The sequence below is a fragment of the Hyaena hyaena genome, unplaced genomic scaffold (assembly GCF_003009895.1).
Source record: "Hyaena hyaena isolate Hyena2069 unplaced genomic scaffold, ASM300989v1 scaffold_0, whole genome shotgun sequence".
NCBI classification, from domain to species: domain Eukaryota; kingdom Metazoa; phylum Chordata; class Mammalia; order Carnivora; family Hyaenidae; genus Hyaena; species Hyaena hyaena.
The window spans coordinates 737743-761645 of record NW_024080632.1 but is presented as its reverse complement, the minus strand read 5'-3'; the positions used below and the strand labels follow the sequence as shown (position 1 = coordinate 761645).

The 23903-nt window shown below is 51.1% G+C and overlaps 1 long non-coding RNA gene across 2 annotated transcripts; it reads left to right on the top strand.

Moving 5' to 3' along the window:
- Window positions 1-12592: 12592 nt before the first annotated feature.
- LOC120228943 lies at window positions 12593-21299 on the top strand. Of its 2 annotated transcripts, XR_005527646.1 has the most exons (3): window positions 12593-12653; window positions 19563-19829; window positions 19929-21299. It is a non-coding gene; the product is annotated as an uncharacterized LOC120228943 (long non-coding RNA). The 2 variants fall into 2 exon arrangements; XR_005527643.1 differs by having other exon boundaries at window positions 19563-21299.
- Window positions 21300-23903: the final 2604 nt, after the last annotated feature.

Sequence of the window (23903 nt, the reverse complement as noted above, 5' to 3'; positions counted from 1 at the left end):
AGAAACTACTCCTCTCTCCTCTCAGGGCACAGGAAGTACATACGCTCCCGACTCTCGCTAGCCCCTTGGTCGGTATTTAGTCGCGTATTAAACACTGCTCCTGGGGCGCCTGGGGGGCTCAGTCAGTTGAGCATCTGACTTCGCCTCAGCTCGTGAACTCACCGTTCATGAGTTCGAACCCCGTGTCGGGCTCCGCACTGACAGCGCTGAGCCTGCTTGGGATTCTCTGTCTCCCTCTCTCTCTCTGCCCTCCCCTGCTCGCTCTCTGTCTCTCCCTTCCTCTCAAAATAAATAAACATTAAAAGAGTAAATAAACAGTGCTCCTGCCTTGATTTAACTGTCTTCAAAGTCCCCGTGGGATTGTGCGCCCGTTTCCTACAGGGACCCCAGCTGACAAGGCCTCAGGGAAAGCTTCTTTTATTCTTCATGCATTTCTGTGACAGGGGAGTAGCCCGAGGCTGCGGGGGGGGGGGGGGGGGGGGGGAGCCCTGGGACCGGGCGGGAAGGCCCCAGCAGCTCTCTCGCTCCTGTTTTTCCCTGATTCCGTTGTCCTTTGTTTGCTTTTCATTTGTTAACAAAATCTCAGGCAGCCACGCTTCCTTCCAGTGGCCAAATGAATACGTCTTCCTCCAAGTGTGATCTTCCAGCTCCGTCTTGAGCCAAGTTTTTATTTTTTTATTTTTTTATTTTTTTTTATTTTATTTTTTAAATTTTATTTCTAGGAGAGAGAGAGAGAGAGCGTGAGCAGGGGAGGGTCAGAGAGAGAGGGAGTCACAGACTGAAACAGGCTCCAGGCTCTGAGCTGGCAGTCAGCACAGAGCCCGACGCGGGGCTCGAACCCACGAACCGCGANAAAGGATAAATGTTGAGAAGAGGTAGAATATTTCCTTCATTATAAATCTGAAATTAAGAGCCATTGGAAAAAAAACAATGACAAAATCATTCTAATGGTTACAATGTGACAAATCACTCAGTCAAATTTTAACGTTAATTTTTTTTTAAATGTTTTATTTATTTCTAGGAGAGAGAGAGAGAGAGAGCGCGAGAGCATGAGCAGGGGAGGGTCTGAGAGAGAGGGAGTCACAGACTGAAATAGGCTCCAGACTCTGAGCTGGCAGTCAGCACAGAGCCCGACGCGGGGCTCGAACCCACGAACCGCGAGTACATGACCTAAGCGAAAGTCGGACGCTTAACCGACTAAGCCACCCAGGCGCCCCTCGAGCCAAGTTTTAATCGTACGTGGCTGTTGGCAAGTCCCGCCGACTGCCGGCCGGAGCCATCAGTTGCTTTTGACGTGAGCTTTTCCCCCGGGCAGCTTGGAACGTGCAGCTTGTGCTTCTCAGAGCGGGCTGGCGAGAGGGCAGACCTTACATCGAGTCCTGGGGTCATTGACTCCTGGACCGCGGCTTGATTACACCCTTGTCGCAGACCTTGAGCCACGGGCCACCCATTAAGCTGTCTCGCAGAAATGAGGAGGTAATAAATGGTTGCTGTCTTAAGCTATTATAATTTGAGGTCATTTCCCCCCTTCCAAGTATAATTAACAAAACTTGTACACATTGAAGCCGTACAAGGTGATGTTTTGATATAATGTACATTGTGAAATAACTCCCAGGATCCAGCTAACGTATCCCTTCGCCTCACGTGGTAATCATTTCCCTTTCCTTTCCTCTTCTTGTTTTGCGTGCACGTGTGTGTGTGGGTGTGTGTGTGTGGTGAGGACACTTAAGATCTACTCTCAGCAAATTTCAAGTGTGCAATACGGTACCATTAATTGGAGTCACACTGCGGGACGTCAGATCCCAGACACTTGTCCATCTTGTAAGTGAAACTCCGTACACTTGACCAGCGTCTTCCTACTTCCCTCCCCTCGGGCCCCGCACCCCGTTCTGTGCGCTACTTCTACCAAACAATCACAAAATGAATATTTTAGTACTGGTAAGTGTAGTACTGTCCCGACCGAAAGCTAAGAATTCAGGGGTGGTTCGGCGCCAAGCGGTGGAGATCAGAAGCCCCTCAGAGAAAGCTCACCCCGCCTGAACAGATGACCACAGAAATCTGGTTCTGGATGTTGAGGACGATGGCAGGGAGGGCTCACAAGTGGGCCAGGAATACACTGAAAAAGAGAACAGAGAGGGTCTCATTAGGTAGGGAAAAGAAGCTTCACAGCACCTGCAATGGTCTGGAAAGTAGAAACTCTGTCCAATGAACTTGAAGCTTTAGTAAGGATGTTCTGGAGCAAAGCGTTGAAAGTGCTGTTGACAGCGTAGTGTGTGATGAAAAGACAAAAAAAAAAAAAAAAAGGGACAGTCAGTGGTGTTGAACATTCTCAGCTCATCCCAATAGCAAACAACGCTAAAGTTAAGAAAGGATTTCCAAGCAAGAAAGAAATCTGGAGCACTACCGGGAAAAGGTTGTGTTGAAATGAAAGTGAGAGCTTGATCGTAAGATATTTGTTAAAATCTCAGAAATTTCAGAGAGGGTGCCTTGGAGAATTTTTCAATCATTCAGAAAATGCTCTGCGGAGAGACTTCACATCCGCCTCTTAATAGAACAATCAAAGTGTGTAAGATTGTATCATATCAAAGAGGCTCGCTGTTGTGGCTTTTATCAAATGGCGTGAGTCCCAGTGTGATTCACAGGAGGTCCACTAAGAGTTTGAGAGAATTTTATCAGCAGGAAAAAACACTCTCTTGAACTTAAAGAAATACAGACAATAAAATGCAAGAAAGCATATGGATCCCCCAAATTCTACAGGTAGGAAACCAGCCAAGAAAAAAAGTCAGCAGCACATACATACTTGTTTATTTTTTTTTCAGAGTGGAACTGAGAGTCATAAGAGAATTATTCCCAGGCCTTTGAGCCCTAATACTTCCAGTGTTTTCCTGGCTCTGTTTCTGAGTTACTCCGGTAGATCAGGGGCTCTCATTTTCCTTCCTTTTGAAGAGAAGTGTCCACAGTGATCATCCTATATCTTTTTTTTTAATTTTCTTTTAATGTTTTATTTATTTCTAGGAGAGAGAGAGAGAGACAGTGTGAGCAGGGGAGGGCCAGAGAGAGAGGGAGTCACAGACTCTGAAACAGGTTCCAGGCTCTGAGCTGGCAGTCAGCACAGAGCCCGACGCGGGGCTCGAACCCACAAACCGTGAGATCATGACCTAAGCGAAAGTCGGACGCTTAACCGACTAAGCCACCCAGGCGCCCCGTGATCATCCTATATCTGTTTCAACTTTGTACAGTGGTCTGTGGGAGGGAGCAGGTAACTTACGTCTTTAGTTTCAAAAGTCTGAATATGGGCGGGGTACTCACAGCTGCCCGCCTTCCCTGCGTCCTCACGGGGGGCTGTCTTAGACGACGGGCTTCCAGACTGTGAGCTGATGTTGTAAGTGGAAGGAGATGAGACTTGGGGGGAGAAATTTGTTAGAAGCCGTACTAACTGATAAAGCAGCCAGGGTCTCAGCACCCACCATGCCAATCCAAAGATCTAAGAATTGTCAAATCTATCTTCATGGCTATTGTATTTCCATTTTGGGGAGTGGAGAATGAATCTGCAGTCAGCCTGAAAGTTACTCTGCCCGTTTTGGGTGTATTTAACATTATTACCCGTTTCAAGAACGCTAATAATCCACATGCTTGATTTGCCACCTTCCTTCTGCACCTCTGGACCACATCTGACGGCCCAGGGATCACTGTCCTAGAATACTGATACATATTTTGAACCTTTTACCGTTAATTATAATTCTCATCTGGTAACAATTACCCAGATCCCAGGGATTACAAACTGGAATCATAATTTATTGTACAACCGAAGGGTTTTCTAAAAACAGAGTAGGACTTTATGAAAGCCATTTGACCTACTTGAGTTAACAGGCTTTGTTTGGGATGAATGAATGGTTACTTATAATCGAGAGAGCATCTTGCCTTTCCCCAACATCAGCGTGAGCTTCTCAGATCCACTTCCTCAGCCTCTGTTGATATTAGGAAGAACCAGGTTTTTAAAAAAGTTTATTTATTTTTGAGAGAGAGAGAGTGAGAGCAGGGGAGGGGCTGAGAGACAGAGAGAGAATCCCAAGCAGGTACCACACTCACAGCGAGGAGCCTGGCATGGGGCTTGAACTCATGAACTGTAAGGTCATGACGTGAGCTGAAATCAAGAGCCAGAAGCTTAACCTACTGAGACACCCAGGTGCCCCAGAACCAGATTTTGAAAAACAATTTCCTTACTGGAGATCTTCTGTTTGAACAGCATTTGTAATTTTTCCGTGAACTTTGATGTTTCTTTTTTGGTGTGATCTTCAAAACCACCCTGTGAAAATAACCATGGTAACTGACATGGCCTTTGTTCGGGGGCAGGTAAAATCTCCCCCGAAAATAGATGTAACCATGGAGGCGGTGCCACCCCTGTCCAGGCTCGGATACAATTTCCGTGTTGGTCTGTGGGTGAGGTTTTTTTTTTTCTTCTCACCCCCACACGCCCAAAGATCGCCCAAACTCTGCACTCTGTTTCTGGTGTTTGTTGATGTCCATGTGGGGTGACAGATAAAGCAGGTCCCCCACTCAAGGGAAGTCCAGGATGGAGCAGTGTATGTGCTGCGGCTGAGTTAGGGCTCATCCCCAGCCCCCCTCACCCCCCCCTTTCTAATCTTAGCCCCTGTTCTTCCTTCAGAGCCTCCTTTCCTCCACTCAGTCTTTCCTAGTCTTTGGGATCAAAACAATGCCTTCACAAGTAGGCACTGGGAATTTTCTGTGTCAAAAGCATGTCTCTTCGATCTATTCCCTCCTCGATGTGGGCTCCTCCAAAGGCCAGCTTGTTGCCCTCTGGCCCCTCCCCTTTCCACCTGCGTGGGTGATGGGCATCATACCTGGAGGTATAATAGCCATTTTGCCACCACGATGCAATGGCCCTGATCGTGATGGGGATGTAAAGTGGACCGGCCGCGGATCCTGCGGTAGAACCGGGACACCACACACATCCTGGGCTCCCTACCTCCATAGCCCTTGTTACGTGAGTCGAGGTACCTCTCTTTGCTTCAGCTAACTCTAATGAACGGTTCTGCTAATTCTGCCAAATCTCGCCTGACACACTAGACGTGGCTCCTTCTGATCTTCCGTGGATGTTTTAATCCCTCCCAAATGCATACACGGTTCCTTAATCAGAGGTAGACCAGGCAGTGAGAGGCAATTTCTCCTGGGCTCCAGGGTTCTGAGCATCGAAGGGCACAACCAGGGGACATGAGAAGGCGGATGCCTTTCTCACCCGCGTCAGGGGCTCCGACTTCATCACCAGCTCTCTTTCGCCCGAGGTGATGGCGCATCTCTGTGTCTCCTCTTCCGCCTCCCGCGTGCATGTGAATTCAGAGCACCGACCCTCACAGCAAAAGGCATCATCTTGTTCTGCCCCTTCGTCAGTGAGGAGCCTAACAAGGTCACACGGGTCATAGAGTTATCTCATGCTCCTGACCTGTCAGGACAAGTTGAGTCTGATCTGATTCTCATTCTGTAAGGCAGGCTCCGTGGGGTGACGCGATACAATGATTTCCCTCCTTGTTCAAGAAAGGGCTCTCCTGTTTTGGTTTGGTGGTGAAATTCAAGCGGCATCTCTGGACCTTTATGTAGAACCTGGGACCTTCATTTCTGAAGGTTTTGCTGTATTCCGCAGTATTGGAGAAAACATCTTCCAAGTCGTCTCGGTCTATGGGTTCCTACCCCATATCTATGAAGCCAAATGTCCTGAATTCCCAAAACTGGACCCAAAGGAGAGGAAAAGATCTCAGGAGCAGAGCTGTAGCGGTACCATCTCTGTGGACATCTTGATTTCTGTTAGGACCCAGTGCACATTTATGATAAGGTTTATGGCAAATGTGTATGCAAATTGAAGAATTACAGTGCAGTTGAATTTATGACTTAGGAGTTGAAACACATATTTAAAATTACTCAGACGCTTCCATTTGAGCATTACACCTCTTTTTATTATGGAAAAGCCAAACACAGTGGACCTGCTTACAAAGGCACCAATACAGTATAATTTATTCACCGGATTAAATCAATCAAGTCCTGAGTCACCGCTCTAGAGCTTATGAATTGCATCTTCTGGCAATATGATCCGGAGGCTGAACGACCTGATTGAATTTCATGCTGATGAGAATTATTATATCGAGTCCAGTCTCTGAAGAGGAGGGAGCGGAGGCCATGTAGCCAGGCTGAGTTTCTCGTAATGACTCCGGCTACTTGCAAAAATATACATTAGACATGGGGACTGGGAATCCTCCTAGATGTCAAAGGCTCTGCTTGTTTAATTCTGTCATTCCGAACATCAGGGTGTGCAAAACCTTTATAAATACAGTAAAATCTGAAAATGGCTATAGTGTAAAAAACTAAGGTCTTAGAGAAAGGTCATCCCTCTCCTTGTCTTCCCAGAGAAGGAAACAGGAGTTTCCCACAGGTGTTGGGATTCAGACAGACCTGGGTTCCAAATCCTGCTCTCTCAGCATCCGGCCGTGTGCCCTTTCACAACTGACTAAGCCTCTCTGGGCCTTGATGATCATGTCTGTAAAATGGGGCATGCAATAGCATCTGGTGGGGTTTCTCTGATGGATTAAGTGAGGCATCTTGTTTAAACGTCCCGGTGAATGACAGCTGCTCCTTCACATGCCTCGGCTCCCTTCAAGTTGGGTCTGCTGCTAGGAAAATCCAGTGCTTTAATCCTGAAGATGAAATGAGTTAAACTATAAGAGATTAAAATGCTAGAACTCACAAGGTGCTTAGAGATTGTCTGGGGTTAGACAGCCACCTCACAGAGACAAGAAAAAGAGAGCCAGTGTGGACGAGTGACCTGCTCAAACTCACACGCACAGTTAGCTGTGCAGCTGGGCTGAGCCTGCAGGTCTAAATAGTCCTGCGTCTGCGGACTTGCTCGATAGCAGAGAAGTCCCTGACGTGGCTTAAAGGATGATATTTAGTATCTCAAATATCAAGGGGGCAGCTCCGTGGTTGATAAAATGTTAGCTCCGTGACATCATCACAACCCATGTTTCCCCCTATCTTTTGGTTGTGCCGTCCCATATATCAGCAGTGTCATGAGATCAAGCTCAAGTTCAAGGACCTGCATCCACCATGGCCATGTGCACAGGAAGAAGACTAATCCAGGATGAAGACAGAACAGAATGGCTGCTCTTGAGGCACAAAGGAAATCTGGAGGGTCTGAAATGTACTACATGAAGTTTAAGGGATCAGGCAGAGAGGGGCTGATTACTTCTGCTTCCAGCGTATAATACACAGAAAGCAACATTTTGGCTGAAATTAAATATATATATATATATATATATGTATCAGGAGGTCCACACTAAGTAAAAGAAAGCTTGAGGATCTATTTTACTATCAGGCTAAGTAGACGTCAGAACAAGAGCTGTTATCAGGATGAGGACAGACTTCATGACAAAGGGTCAATTGTGCAGGAAGACACAGTAATCCTAGGTGTGTGTGTGCTCGAGCCCAGGACTTTGGGTCTTCAGGATTATGACGTTTTATGATGCTGGCTGCCCTTTTACTTAAAAACCCGGTTCCTGGGCACCTGGGTGGCTCAGTTGGGTGAGCGTCCGACTTCAGCTCAGGTCACCATCTCTCAGTTTGTGAGTTCGAGCCCCGCGTAGGGCCCTGTGCTGACAGCTCAGAGCCTGGAGCCTGCTTCGGACTCTGTGTCTTCCTCTCTCTCTGCCCCTCCCCTGCTCACGCTCTCTCTCTCTGAAAAATAATAAACATTAAAACTTAAAAAAAAAAAACAAACCCAGCTCCAAGCGCTTCATCCAAGAGGGTGCCTGTTATTTCTGCGATCACGCCAGAGGGACAGAGAGGACAATACGCGTGACGACATAGTGCATTTGTGATTTTCTCCCTCCTGGCACTTGCTCAATGACCAAAGCACGCAGAGTAAGATGGGCAACATCTGGGTACTCTCCGTTCCACACATTTGAGGCCAATAACTCACTGCGACATTGAAAAACAAAACGAAACATCCCCACTTGGTGTATCTGGAGGGGACAAATATTTGCGGACAAATGTCCAAAGCCGTTCCTGCCCCTCTCTGACTCGTCCTTCCCCTGAAGCTGACGCGGACAGCGTGGTTGTGTGGCTTTCTCCCGCTTCGCGCACATGCAGGATTGCACGCGTGTGAGTTTTGTACATTTAGACACGGTCATACGATTTCCTTGGCCAAAGACACGGGAGTGGCAACGATGTGGGTCCCATCGGGCGAAGCTCCAGTGGCCAGCACGTGGCGTGCCACGTTCTCTCCTCCCTCTGGCACATTCTCTGCTGCATCTGCCTGGGTTCCAGAGAGGATGACGTGTTGCAGAGCGTTCAGCTGATGGGCAGGAGACACGAAGCAAAAGTGAGGACTGCACTTTGTTCCTTTACACTCCTGAGACGATGGGCTCGTTTCTCGGCACAGCGTGACCCCACCTGTCCTGGGTCATAAAGACAGCACGTTGTGACAAGGGGATTTTGTGTTCTGTGGTTGCTGAAGCAGACTGCCACACTCAGGCTCTTGAAACAACACGGATTTATGATCACACAGCTTTGTAAGTTCAGGAGCCTGGTGGGCCCGGCCATTCCCTGCTCGGCTTCCCGCAGGCTGAAAGCCAGGTGTCACTGTCACTGGAACTGGGCTCTTTTCCGGAGGCTCTGCGGACACAGCGTTCCCTTGCTCATTCACATTGTTACTTGGCCCTCATTCCTTGTGGTTTAGGACTGAAGCCTCCATGTCTTTGCTGAAGGAAGGCTGGTCCCAGCCCTTAGAGGTCTCCACGTTCCTTGGCCTGTGTCCCCTAAGCTCCACCTTCAAAGCCGCCGACTGCGGGTGAAGCCTTCACACTTGGAGTCTTTCCTGGGTGGATCCCGTCCTGTCCTGGGGTCACTCAGCGCTCTTACTCTCCTGCTCTCCTCTGCTGACTTGCAAGGCTCCGTGGGATAATCCGGGCCCACCTCTCTACTTTCACGTCCTTAATCTTAATTTCCTGTGTGGAGATCTTCGGGGACCCTTATTCTGTCTACCACCCGTGAGGGTAATCAGGTCCTTCATGACGGGATCTCCTTTTTGTGTTTCCACTCGCAAATTTTGGGTTCTGTGCTTGATACATACCAAATAAATATCGTTTGATTGCATGGTCAGTAAGGTGGTCGTGCTAAAGCACTGAGGTGTGTTAAAGGCAAGTGTGAGAGAGAGAAAATGGGCTTACAGAAGTGGCATTTTGGGATGGATTAGGACTGTTTCCTGTGATATTGTGATATAATAAGATGTATATTTTTGGGGTCTCTGTCCCCAGTCCCTGACTCTCTCTTCCTAAATCCCTGGGAATTCCCTGGCTGACAGGACCGTCTTTTGTTCTAAGGAGGTGACTCCTAGTGAGCCCCTGGATGGGGGCTGGTCACCAGAAAGACCACGCCATGATCAGAAGCCTAGACATTTCAGCCCCAGAGAGGGGAGAGGGGCTGGAAATGACGTTGATAGTCTAGCATGTCTGTGTGAAGAAGCCTCTAGAAAAACCCCTAGAACGTAGGGTTCTGAGAGCTCTGGGTTGGTGAACACGTAGAGGGGAGGGGATTTCGGCGCACGTGGACAGGTCATGGACACCCTGCGTCCTCTCCCACCCCCCTCGCCCTCCGCACCTCTTCCAGCTGGCTGCCCTGCATCATGTCCTTCTGTGATGAACTGGTAATCTAACCAGTGACTGTTTTCCTGAATTCTGTGAGCAGCTCAGGGAAATTATCGACTCCGTGGAGGGGGTTGCAGGAATCACTGAGGAAGAGCTGGCTGGTCAGTAGCACAGGTGATGCTCGGGACTTGTGACAAGCGTCCTGAAGAGGGTGGTCTGCGGGACTGAGCCCCTGCTGTGTGGGATCGGACACACATCCACCCGGGGCAGCAGACGCCTGGAGAATTGCTTGGTGGGAAAAACACCACGTGTTTGGTGGCCAGAAGAACTCGGTGAGTGTGGACGTAAAGGGAAACACTGAAGAGAGGTTTTCCTAGCTCAGGTCCCTGTCCTTCAGGAAGAACATAGAGGCAGGCCGGTGGTGTGGACTCTGCAGCCACATTGCCCGAGTTTGAACTCCATGCCTTCTCATTACTGGCTTTTAAATAAGACTCCTGTCTCTACATTCTTTCACCTTCAAAACAGGATTAGGAAAAACAGTAACTTTGGGGCTGTTGTGAGGGTTCAATGAATTAATACACAGAAACCAGCTCATCAGAAGGGCCTCACTGTCACGTATGCAGCTCTCTCTGTAATGTGTGCAGATTGGATAAAGGAAATGTCGCTCTGATGAGTCCACCCCATTTGTACCCAAATCTCTATTACGAAATCTTTGACACTAGGTGGGTGATTTCCTGACCTTGAACTCAGAGTGGAAGGTTGTGGGGAGACATTTGATGCTTTGATACTGTCAGGACCTTGAGCTTCAAGCAGCCAACACGTGGGAGCAGGTTGAGGAATGAGAGGGCATTTGCTTGGCCATCATAGAAGTTGATTTGCTCAGACAAAAGCTGCCTGAATCTTATTCCGGGGCCCTGAGTAAGCTTCCCTTGTGGGGACAGAGATGTCCCACAAGGGCTCACTTGAGGACAGGCTTCAAGCCCTGAGACCAAACTGCTTTCGGGTGCTTTCCGGCACTGCTCAGTAGACGTGAGAAATCAGCATTTCTCCCTTTATTCAGGTAGAAAAATCTGGCTGACAAGACCTGATACAGAGGGGTGACCAAGGAAGGGAGAGTCAACACAGGTCATCAAGATACTGGGGGCAAAGGATTTTATGTGATTTCTAGGCACCTCTTAGCACAAATGCGCCTATGAAGGGGTTACCAAGGTGAGCTCTGAAGGTAGACTAGCTCTGTCTGAATCCCAGTTTCCCCACATTGAACCAGTGTGCCCTTGGGCACTTCACTGAACCTCCTTAAATCTTAGTTCCTTGCCTGTAAAATGGGCATAATAAAAGCGCATGCACACAGGTGTTCGTGAAGACAGCCTTCACCCAAATATCACATTTAGACTAGTGTCGTACTTGAAGCAAGTGCTCAGTAAATACTCATTTGGCCTTTCTCCATCATGATTCCCTCATTGGTAAAATGGGCCATGATACTATGTATGCAAACACACAGGATTCATCCTTTTGACAACTGTTTACTTGATACACACTGTTTAAGCTGTTGGGAATTCGGGGAGGGGGCAAATACAAAGTTATCCACATCGAGCTTACATTTTGGATGGGAGGAGAGGCAGACAGAGGAGTTGAAGACAGACTACACACAATCGCCAAATAAATAAACAGGATAATAGACAGTCAACTGCCTATTCAACAAATGCTCTGTAAATAGGGGTTACATTCTCGGTATCTAAATTCCCTGACCTTTTGAAAGGGGTAAAAAAATAGCAATCCGCAGCGTTGTCCGTGAGGATTAAATGGATTAATAGATGTAATGCCAACTCCTAGGGGATATAGATGGCTGGGAGATAGAAGTCTTTATCCACAGGGGAGGGAGTGGGCTTCTCTCAGTCAGTCACTCCCCCAGGCAGGCCTCCGGGATTGCTCCCTCCTAGGAGTTTGATCTGGGATCTGCCTTTGGCTTTCCAGCTGGGAGCGTGATATTCTCCGCGGAGAGGAAAGAAATGATGAATGTGGGGAACTGCAAATCATAACCTGCAAAAAGATGGCACATCAAGGAGTGAGTGAAGGGGATACATTTTCTGGCTTTTAAAATATTACCTTTCCTGACAGGAGGGACGGTGAAGCAGGGCCAATCCCTCAGCCAGGAATAATGGGGTCTATTTTATTTCCCACTGATCTTGAGAGGCTAAAAGTATTTCCCACTGATCTTTGAGAGGCTATGATAAAAGAAAACAAAACCCTCCAGCCCTCTGGGCTGCAAAAGTAAGCGACCCTGTGGCTATAGGACGCCACAGGCAGTCGGCCCGCCGGACTTCGCCCCTGGGTCCTGTGTGCAGCAGACACCAAAGTGGGCAACGGGGAATTAGCATCATTACCTCAAGAAAATAATTGTGTGCTGCCATCGGAAATGCCCCGGGCCTAGGGGAATTGTCCCCGCCGCTCCTCCGGGCTGGAGGGCTCCTTCTCCACCTTCACTTCGCGCGGGGCGGGACTAGGGACTGGGCGCGGGAGACGCTGGGACCTAGATGTGGCCGGGAACGGGCGTGGGGGTGGGGGGAAGGGGCCGCAGGTGGGCGGGGCGAGATCTGAGGCCGGGGCGGGGCCAGGGCTCGGGCCCAGGTGGGCGGGGCGATGGCTTGGACCGGGGCCGGGCCGGGCCGCAGGTGGGCGGGGCGAGATCTGAGGCCGGGGCGGGGCCAGGGCTCGGGCCCAGGTGGGCGGGGCGAGATCTGAGGCCGGGGCGGGGCCAGGGCTCGGGCCCAGGTGGGCGGGGCGAGATCTGAGGCCGGGGCGGGGCCAGGGCTTGGGCCCAGATGGGCGGGACGATGGCTTGGACCGCGAGGGGGCGGGGTGGGACCCAGGCGGGGGGGCGGGGCGAGGGGGCGGGGCGGAGCCGGGAGGCGGGGCGGCCCCGGAAGCTGGAGAAAAGTTGCGGGGATCCGAGAGCCAGCAGCTGCCGGAGCGGGAGCCGCTGGAGCCGGGACCACCCCGCAGGTACGGAGCGGGCGGCGGAACCGGGGTGTGGGGGGCACTCCAGACCCGCCTCCCGGGCGTGTGCGGGGCGCCGGGCCTGGCGCAGGGGTTCTGCGTGCAGCTGGAGCCGGCGTCGGTCGCGGCGGCCCTTCGGCGGGCGGGCGCAGCCCCTACTTGGGGTTTGTTGGGGGCCCCTGGCGGGGGCGCTTCCCCTGGATGGGAAGACCCTGCGGGGGGTTGGGACAAATGAGTCCGTTCCAGGATCTTCAGATCCCTTACCTGGATCCAGAAGCACCTGGAACCAGACCAGGGTCTGTTCCCGGAAGTGAGGAGGGGGCTTGACTAGGGGAAGGGCTTACTCTCCCTGCGCGGGTTTCCAGGGCGTCTACCCCACTTCCACACCGACCACAGCGTGGCACTTAGGATCCAGGAAGTGGGGCAAGTTACGTGAACCCCTGTCCGCGAAGCACAGGGTCACATCCTGGCCCCGCATTCGTACGGGCGGCTGGTCAAACTGGGGGGACCCCGCGGAGCGCCTGGCTTTTTGCACCTGTTCGCTCCACGCCAGGTCCTAGAGCTGAGCTTGCATCACCCAAGAAGGCGCGCTCGCAAGGCAGCTTAGGGCAAACTTGGCGGAAATCTGGGACCCAACTCCTGACACCCCGGATTCAGTCCGATGTGATTTGGGGGTGTGTTGCAGTAGAGACGGTTGGACTGAGATGCTGGGGTGTGGGGCGAGCAGGTGTGCGTCTGTCTTGCAGGACTGAGCTTCGAGGAGCCCCGTACCAGGGACTGTCCGGCCCTCCACAGAGGGAATGAGCCTTTTGGAGTTGAGGGGATTTTAGGGGCGCGTTGGGCACATGGCAAGGACCTGGAGTGTTCCAGAGACCAGCTGGCATTATGAGTCTTGCCATTTTTATTCTGCCCACGTGGGGCCGGGGTCACTTCGCGGACCTGGCAGGAGGGGCAGGGAGAGGTGGTCCCTGAGATCCAGAAGCTGCTGGCTACACGCGTGCCCTTCCTCTCCCCGCGCAGGCGCCAGTGGTCTGGGGGCAGGCAGCAGTGAGGCCTCACCTCCTCCAGGATGGAGCCTGCGCCTACAGCTTATGCCATGGTCCTGGGGTGCACCGCTGGGAGGAGGAAAAGCAATTATACCCCTTTCTTGCCGCCTTGCAGGGGTGAAGTCTTTGCAGGACCTCATGCATTAAACTGTCCGCAGGGTGCACTGCTTGTGGGGCTACTAGTGTGCCCCCCCCACCGCCCCCTCTGGACTCCTTGATTGTCAAAAGCCAAATCCCCCTTAGTGGAGATCATTTTTCTCTTCTTCCTGAACCTGTTGAAGCTGGGCTAGAGCGCTCTGGTGAACATGGTGGCCAACCGATGTTGAAAAGTTGCATTCGCTTCTCAGAAGTCTGCGCGCACAGCCAGGAATTCCAGAGAAATCCACCCTCCTTGTCTGGTTCCTTGACAGCTCAGTACACTCAGTTGTCTCCAATAGTGTCCCCTAAGTTTATAATCATGCCCCTTTCCACGAACTCCAGAAAAAATAAGGCCCCACATACGCAGACGTGTGGTGGTGTGTAGGGGGTATCTTTCCTGTCTGTTTCATGTGCGTGTATGTGTGTGCCTGGAGTGAGTGAGCCCACGGTAAATCTCCCATCTCTCTCCTCCTCTGTTGCTTTTGATTATCAGTGTAATCTTTAGAGGCAAGATTCAGTGTGTATGTGTGTGCGTGTGCGTGTGTGTGCACACGTGCATGCATGCATCCACTTGTGTGTGATTGTGGATGTGTATTTGTGTTTTTTTTTTCTTATTGTATAAAAAAGTTGCCTGGGGCGCCTGGTTGGCTCAGTCGGTTAAGCGTCCGACTTTCACTTAGGTCATGATCTCGCGGTTCGTGGGTTCGAGCCCCGCGTCGGGCTCTGTGCTGACTGCCAGCTCAGAGCCTGGAGCCTGTTTCGGAGTCTGTGACTCCTTCTCTCTCTGACCCTCCCCTGCTCACGCTATCTATCTCTCTCTCCTAGAAATAAATAAAAACATTAAAAAAAATAAAAAAAAGTTACCTACACTGAAGTTCATCTAGAGATGGGCCAAGGAAACAGTAATCTGGCACAACACTAGAGAAAAAAAACTGGTTATGCTGGATTTATTAACAGCTGAAATTGTTTTGTCCTTTATGGGAGATTTAAGATACTTTTTGAGAGTAATTTTGATGCCATGCTTGCAGACTTTAGAAATTGAACCCTACATCACATGAGAAGAATGTTGTTGTTGTTGTTTTTAACAATTAATTTGTTTCTTTTGAGACAGAGAGAACTAGCAAGGGAGGGGCAGACACACACAGAGAGAAAGAATCCCAAGCAGGCTCCACACTGTCCACCTAGTGCCTGACCTGGGGCTTGATTCCACGAGCCGCGAGATGATGACCTGAACGGAGATCAAGAATCTGATGCTTCACCCACTCAGCTACCCAGGTGCCTGAGAAGAATGGGTTTTTAACAAGCTGTTTAGACAAAGTGGAGCTTATAATGTCTGGGTAATTTATCCTCTGTTAAGCGGGTCTCTCCATATACCTTATTATAAAAAACTAAGTGGCCAAAGTCAGGTGAAAACCAAATCTCATACCTACTACTTGAAAGAGCCGTTGCACAACTGGGTCAACATGTAGTGTGTAAAACCATTCTTATTTTAGAAAATTCTTTCTTTATAACTGTCTTATATTCCCCTCCTACTCATAAATGCAAATAGCTATTCTTGTTCAAGGAGACTGTATAGAAAACAGACACCTTTTGAGAGGTTCCATTTTAAGTCAGCCAGGAGGCCAGATCAGAGAAAGTACTTGTAGAACTGGAAAAATAATGCCAAGTGCAATGGTCACGTGGGAGCAGGATACAGAACCCGTGAGGAGTGTAAGTGTTGCTAAATTCTCTCAGTTCCTGGGACTCTATGAGATTTATTAAGAGCCAGGCATCCTCATCCATGAGATCATGACCTGAGCCGAGGTCAGACCCTTACGTGACTGAGCCACCCAGGCATCCCTGAACTTATTTTCACTTTTATATTAAGTTGATTTATTTATTTTGAGAGAATGTGTGCACAAGTGCGGGAGGGGCAGAGAGAGAGAGGGAGAGAGAGAATCGCAAGCAGGCTCCCGGCTCAGGGTGGAGCCCAACACAGGGCTCCATCTCACCAACCACGAGATCATGACCTGAGCCCGAACCGAGATCGGATGCTCAACCGACTGAGCCACCCAGGCACCCTTGAACCTATTTTTATTTAAATCGGAGGTATTGATAGGAATCACGTTGGTGATAGATGGCCAGATAGATGGTTGTGTCTGCACGTGGATGCGTGGGTTATTATGCACATACACGTTTCCCAGCTCCTGGCTCCCAAGGAGGGCAGTGCCGAGCGCCCGATTGTAGCTGGGCCTCACGGAGGCTGCGTCAGGCTCTCCTCGGAGGCCGTGCCTCACGCAGCGGAATGGTGCAGGCCATCTCGGAAAACGCTGGAGCAAATACAGCCTCATTTCTCATTCCGAACATGGACAGCAGCTGCAGCACCTGTTAATGGAAAAAAGACGGATGGGGTGCTACGGGGATTTGAGATTAAACAGGGGGGTGATGGCTTGTCCAGGCACGAGGCGTTTTATCAGCACACGTCCCTGAGGCTCCGTAACGTGTCCCTAAATCCTGATAGAACATTTTGTGGTCACAGCCAGTTGTGGCACAAAATGAGAACCCACCAGCTGAGGTTTATGACTTTCCATATAAGCTCTCAGACAGGATTTAGCTTATGTTATGCTTGAGGCGGGTGGGACAGAGGTACGAACCACCTCCGGTCCCCACGGGGATGGGCCGCAGGTATCAAGAAAGAGAAGGTGCCTGACATTTGTTGTAAATTGACCTCGGGGAGGTGTAGTAGATGTAGCGATCATTGAAGAAAACTTATGTAAGATTCGTATTTCATTTCCTTTCCTTTTCTGCATGTTAGACTCATGGAGGATTTAAAGGTTTTCTTTTTTTTTTTTTTTTAATGTTTTTGTTTTTTTTCTGAGAGAGAGAGAGAGCGTGAGCAGGGAAGGGTCAGAGAGAGAGGAAAATCTGAAACAGGCTCCAGGCTCTGAGCTGTCAGCACAGAGCGTGATGCGGGGCTCGGACCCACAAACCGTGAGATCATGACCTGAGCCAAAGTCGGACACTTAACCGACGGAGCCATCCCGGCGCCCCTTAAAGGTTTTCTTAGAGGATCCAATCTGAACGTTTTGCCCTCACATCTGGCTGGCTGGGTGTCTACTTATTTTAAATGGAGACCACTCTTGGGGCACCCTGGTGGCTCCGTCTGTTAAGCATCTGACTTCAGCTCAGGTCATGATCTCATGGTTTGTGAATTCAAGCCCCGCATCGGGCTCTGTGCTGACAGCTCAGAGCCTGGAGCTGCTTCGGATTCTGTGTCTCCTTCTCTCACTGCCCCTCCCCTGCTCATGCTCTATCACTGTCTCTTAATAAATAAACATTAAAAAAGTTAAAAAAAAAAAAAAAAAGGAGAACATTCTTGGGCTGCACCAGGGGTTTTAAGGAGTGTTGCCCAGCCCTGCACTTTCTGGGGCTCAGTGCTAGGCCCGCTGAGTGTGCCTAAGCCCTCTCTGTAGAGGGAGGTGTCTGTATGCACACTAATGCACGTATCCACACACACACACTCACACACACACCGCCGATGGATCACAAACACAATTTGTACTGATACCTCTGATTGCAGTAAATCCCCCGGGTTCATTCTCTCCTTCTCCCTTTTCTTATTTTTACCTTCTTTTCCTGACATCGAGAAAGCTGGCTCTCTCGTTCTTTCGTGTGTTTACTTGTTCTTTCCTAGTGTAAGTGGGCTCAGAATTGCTAATTGTGTCTAGCCTCACAAGATCCTGTCGAGAGGCAGTTTCTGAAGCTACTCAGCCTGGATCTTTTCCTCCTCGGCTCCTTGAGTGTGGCCATGCTACTCATTTGTAATATGGTTGGGGTCCTCAGTGCCATTTATATTCCATTCGGGGTTTTCCTACATCCTGACTTCAAAAAAAATTTTTTTTAATGTTTATTTATTTTTGAGAGAGAGAGCGAGAGAGGCAGAACATGAGTGGGGGAGGGGCAGAGAGAGAGGGAGACACAGAATCCGAAGCAGCTCCAGGCTTTGAGCTGTCAGCACAGAGCCCGATGCGGGGCTCGAACTCATTAACCAGTGAGATCATGACCTGAACCAAAGTCGGACGTTTAACTGACGGAGCCACCCAGGCGCCCCCTACTTCCTGACTTTTTAAAATTGTGTACCGGGGCGCCCGGGTGGCTTAGTCGGTTAAGCGTCCGACTTTCGCTCGGGTCATGACCTCGCGGTTCGTGGGTTTGAGCCCCGTGTCGGGCTCTGTGCTGACTGCCAGCTCAGAGCCTAGAGCCTGTTTCAGAGTCTGTGACTCCTTCTCTCTGACCTTCCCCTGCTCAAGCTGTCTCTCTCTCTCCTAGAAATAAATAAACCATAAAATAAAATAAAATAAAATAAAATAAAATAAAATAAAATAAAATAAAATAAAATTGTGTATACATATTTGTTTTTAGGATATTTGAAATTCTGAGTCAAAGCTACCCACAACATCTGCCAGAGGGAGTATGCCTTCTGCTTTCGTCTCAACCCCCTCTTCCCTCACCCCCTTCTTTCCGCGCCACCCCAGCCCTTCCATTTCCCGTCCCTCCTTCCTATGAGTATTTGGCACCAATAAAGCAGATGCCTGCGCTTTCTCTCACATCCTCTTCATTCTGCCCCTCCCCCCAAGGGGAGTGTATTCCAGATACTCACTTGTACACTTCACAGTATGGCCTGGAAATTACAATTCAGTTCCTCATTCCTTCCCCTCTTCCTTTTAAATAGATTTTGGTTTTTAGGACAGTTATAGGTTCAGAGCCAACTGAGTGGGAAGTACGGTGACTTCCCATAGACGCCAGCTCCTGCCGGGCAAAGCCTCCCCCAATACCACTCCCTCCCCTGAGCCCATCCCCTGCGGTAGCTGCCTAGCACCTTGCTTGTGGGTGTCCCACAGGTCATTCAAGCACTCCCCTTTGTCTGGACAATTTTATTGTTTCCAGCATTTTGCAGATACAAATAGTGCCATAAGGAGTCAGCTCGTGTGCACGTATTTTTATATGTTTGGGGGGATATCTTCAGGTGGCTTCTTAGATGTGGGGTCTCTGGCTCAAGACCTCAGTGCATAAGCAGTTTACCTAAGAGTTGCCACGTTTCCCTCCAGAAGGGCCGTGCCAGTCCTCCCTCACCATCCACGTACGAGCGTGCCCGTTTCACGACAGCCTCGCCAGCAACGTGTATTAGCGTGCTTTGTAATTTTTGCCAGTCCATTAGGTGAGAAGTGGCATCTCAGTGTTGTTTTAAGTTTCACCTAATGATGAGTGAGTTTGAATACTTTTTTTGCATGTTTGAGAGCCATTTTCATATATTTTCTGGTGAATTCTCTGCTCACATGTCACATTGCTATTTCAGTCTGAATCTGAGATATTTCAGTCTGAATTTGAGAAGTCCTAATTTCAGCAAGAGTGGAACTTCTTTTTCAGTGGCATGTAATTAGGCTCAGGTTAAGTATTGGTATTGAGCTCTGACGGTGCCTTGAGAAACTTCCAGCAGTGGGGGTAGCAGTGTGGTGCTGGGGCCCGGCACTATTGTATTAGAATTGGATTGATCTTGGGGCACCTGGGTGGCTTAGTCGGTTAAGCGTCCAACTTTCGCTTAGGTCATGATCTCATGGTTCGTGGGTTCGAGCCCCGCATCGGGCTCTGTGCTGACTGCCAGCTCAGAGCCTGGAGCCTGTTTCAGAGTCTGTGACTCCCTCTCTCTCTGACCCTCCCCTGCTCACACTGTCTCTCTCTCTCTCTCTCCTAGAAATAAATAAAACATTAAAAAAAAAAAAAAAGAATTGGATTGATCTTGGTACTGAGAAGTTTGAAGGAGGCCGTGGGCAAATTCATTCCTGGATCCCTGTCACAGCCCTTTCTCCCGTCACAGAGGCCTCTCAGAACTGCGAGATCTCACGGGATGGGGGCAGAGGGACTAAGAGTGAGGACGGACTTCGGGCCACGTGCTTGTGAATCCCAGCCACCTGCAGAAGCGCGTGGGCCGAAGCTTGTTCTCTCTCTCCATCTGGTGCAGGTTAGCCCTGAACCGAGACTTTGTCCTTGAAGCCCAGATCAGAGGCCGAAGGAGAACTTGGAGATGAGTGTCTCAGTCTGTGACTCAGTGGTATTTCAGGTCACGTGTGTGCACCACGAGAACCACATGCAGATCCGGAAGCCACACCAGGCCTTGGAAAAGCCGGCCCACAACGCTTTCACCCTCAGAGGTGAGAACCAGGCCAGGCGCAGACATACCCACGGCGGCCCCTGGCTGGCCAGCCCCAGTGGCCCGAGGTCCTGGCTGTGGGCTCCAGAAACCCCCTTCAGTGCGGTGGGGTTTGTGCCCCTGTGTGCGTAGTTCCTAGAAACCACTAGAATACACTTTCCGTCACACGGGTATTTCTGGCCATGTCTTGTGTGCAGATTCTGGTTACTTTTTTCCTCCCTTCCTCACCCCTTCCCTCCTCCCTTCACCCTTTCCTCCACTCTCTCTCCCTCTCCTCCCCGCTTCTCTCTCTGTTTTTTTCTGAGAAGCAGTTCTGATCCTCACGGAGCCCACAGACTATATGGAAGGAGCGAGAGGCACATGCGAATGTTAACAGATATTCTTCCCCGGGCCAACGCGCAAGTTCTGAGAAAATGAGTCTGGAAACAAATAGAACTCCATTTCAGTAGCTCTGTTTTAGGAATTGGAGAGTGAACTGTGTGGTGGGCTTCAAGGGACGTAGACCCTCTGAGCGAGGGGCTGTCAGGACATCCACACTGCTGTTCAAGTCCGCAGGGAACAGGGTGTGGACAGGAAGTGACGTGAGAGAAGAGAGAGGGCCGCGCACTCCGGGCGGATGACCAGAGGAACCCCCCTGGAGGAAGAGGCTTGGCGGGGTGGGGGTGGGGGTGGGGGGTGAGTAGGCTGGCTTGATGAATGCAACCTGGTGAAGCTCTACTGCGTAGACTGGGATTGGGATAGGACGTTCCAGTCCCTGGAACCTTCAGCATTTTGAAGACCCGGAACTGCTTTTCATCCGCCCGTATTACTTACTTCCTCACCCCAGCCCGTAGAAGTCGTGGTTATGGGCCCCATTTTCTGGATGAGCAAACAGAGGCTCAGAAAGGCGATGTGACTTTCACAAGGGAGCAAAGCTAAGGAAGGCGAGTTTGAGCCGAGCCTTTCGTCTCCAGAATGTGACTTCCCACCGGCGCGCTGTGCTCAGAGAGCCTGGCATCTTGAGGCACGTAAGCTGCAAATGAGAGGCAGACACACACTCCTGGATTCATACAGGGAACCCCCAACCAGCCATAAACATTCATTAGTGGTGCGTGTTTTCACATGGACAAGTCTTTAAAACATAAAATGGAATAAAAAATGTAAAAAGCAAGTCGCCGGAGCACACCTAGAACAAGATATCATTGTACACAGTTTAAAGCATGTGAAACAATTCCATACATTTTTAAGAAGACGCAATTCTGTAGCGAAAGTATAGAATGAAATATAAACGTGGAAATCATACAGGCGCTGGGATAGCGGCTCTCTCCGGGGAGGCCGGGGGGGGGGGGGATGGGGTGAGGCGGGGGCTCCCAGGAACTTCAGCACGTCTGGGTCTTATTTCCCGAGCTGGGTGGGGACGGGGTGTTGTGTTTTCCTGCACTATCTGGCTGCCTGGCATATATAATAATCACAATTAGGCGATGGTTTACAGAAGTCAGTCTGGTATGTTTTCTCTTGGAATTACTCTCTCTCTAAGTCTTAAGTTTGCTTACTTGCTTTTTGAAAAACGGGGGTGTTACCCTTGAGGGGAAAGGAGACAAGGGTTTCCTGAACTGACTGGAGACATAGATGAACTAATGCTTTGGCTCAGCTGAGCATGTGATGCCCATTACATACGTGGCCCTCTGAGCCGACTCTTGCAGCCGTGGTCCCCACCCAGTTGGCTAGGGCTTTCCTAGAGGCCGAAGAGAGGGAGTCTCTTACTGGCACCTGCTTCTGGTTGAGTTAGGCTGAGGATGTTGTATATAAGTGTGTTCACTATCCCCAACTCAAAGAATCAGAAGCTGAGCTGAATTCCCAGGTAACTCCAAACATAAAACCCAGGAAGAGGAACAGTAACTGAGGCCAGGAATAGAGAGCGCCATTCTTTCATTCCTCGAACATTTCCTGTGTGCCTATGGTGTTCCAGGAATTCTAGACACTGGGGCTTCGGCAGGAAGCCACAGAAATATAATGCTTGTCCTGGTAGACGCATCTTCTGCCTCAAGGGAAACATCCTGTATTTCTAAAGAACAAGAAAGCAGGCTTACAGAGACAGTAATTCCGAACACTACTTAAACCATTGCCAAAGTAAGTGTATGTATTTGGAAAGTTTGATTTGCTTGCAACTAAACAACACACCTTAATTTTCATTCATAGATTACATGCCATTTATTGAGCACCTACTAGGTGCCAGCTCATAGATGTGTCTTAATCCCTGAGGTCGCGGAGAAGATCCCAGGGCTGCCTGTCATTGGTCTGATCCGAGCTGGAGGCTCACCCCTGAACCAATGACTGTAACCCGGAGGATGGGATATTCTGATTGGCTGTGCCGGCTCACGTGTCCACCCCTAGATCTTTTGGGCTCCAGGCAGACCGCGCAGACCAAATCATAACGGGTGGTTTCCGGAGAGAAGGCAGAGGGTGGCCCAGAACCGGGAGGATGCGAGGTGTTAGAAACCCCTTCCGAACCAGAACTCGCTGCTCGGCCTGTGCTCGCCGGGCGTGGCTCCCAGCCAGGAGCCCCGCACCCCCAGGAGGGGTGAGCGGCTCCCTTCCCCGGGTGGGTGGGGGGCTCCTCTTGATGCCCGGGGTGCTCACACAGGTGCTCACACAGGTGCACGCACAGGTGCTCACACAGGTGCGCGCTCGGGTGCTCACACAGGTGCGCACTTGGGCGCTCACACAGGTGCGCGCTCAGGTGCTCACACAGGTGCTCGCACGGGTGCATGCACAGGTGCTCACACAGATGCGCACTCGGGTGCTCACACAGGTGCTCACACAGGTGCACGCACAGGTGCTCACACAGGTGCGCGCTCGGGCGCTCACACAGGTGCGCACTCGGGCGCTCACACAGGTGCGCGCTCAGGTGCTCACACAGGTGCTCGCACAGGTGCATGCACAGGTGCTCACACAGATGCGCACTCGGGTGCTCACACAGGTGCTCGCACAGGTGCGCACTCGGGCGCTCGCACAGGTGCTCGCACAGGTGCGCGCATCGCTGCAGGGCGCGGAGCCGGTGCCGTCCCGGCTCCTGCAGGTCAAGGTGCGTCTCCTGGTGAGGACGCGTGACGCAGCCCCGGCCGCTCTCTGCACAGACGCGAGCCGGTGCATTCGTGGGGCGCCGGGCAGACGGCCAGGCCCGGTCGGAGAAGCAGACGCTGCTTCCCGCCCTCCCTCGGCACCCCTGCTGTTGCGCGCGGCCCGCGCCTGCAAACAGCGGACGTGCTTTGGAAGCCAGAGGTTGGTTACGAGCCGCGCGGGCTGAAGTCCAGGTCTCTGCGGAGACGATCCGTTTCATCGAGCGCCGCGCCCGCCTCGCGGGCTGTTCCCGAGGGTCGCGCCCAGCTGGCGAGGAGGCCCTCGGGCGTGGGCGCACGGTCCCTTCCTCCGGGTCGGAGCGGGATGCCAGGTGGGGTCTGGAACAGGCTGCCCATCTTCAGCCCCGGACCTTAGTGCCACGTGCAGAATTCTTCCAGGCGGGGTCCCGGACTGGCGGGCGGCAGGGACTGGGTCGCGGACGTCTTGCCGGGCCTTGAGGGCGGCCGGTGTTGATGGAAAATTGAGGTCCTCCGACCTCTGGGCAGAGCTCCTGACCTTCCCGGTGCATACGGAGAGCCTGCAGCTGGCAGAGCAGGTGTGTGTGTGTGTGTGTGTCTGTGCCCTGTGCCCCAGGGACCAGAAGAAGCCCACCCTGGCTCGGTGAGGCTGGCGGCCTCACTCCTCCGCGAGCTGCTCCCCAGGGATGGGAGTGGGGGCAGGGGGGCCTCCGGGTTAGGCCCCTCTGGGCTGGAATCCCAGCTGGACACTCGCAGGCTCCCCAGCTCTGGATGAGTCATCCCCTAGTGACTCTGCTTCTCCTGCTGT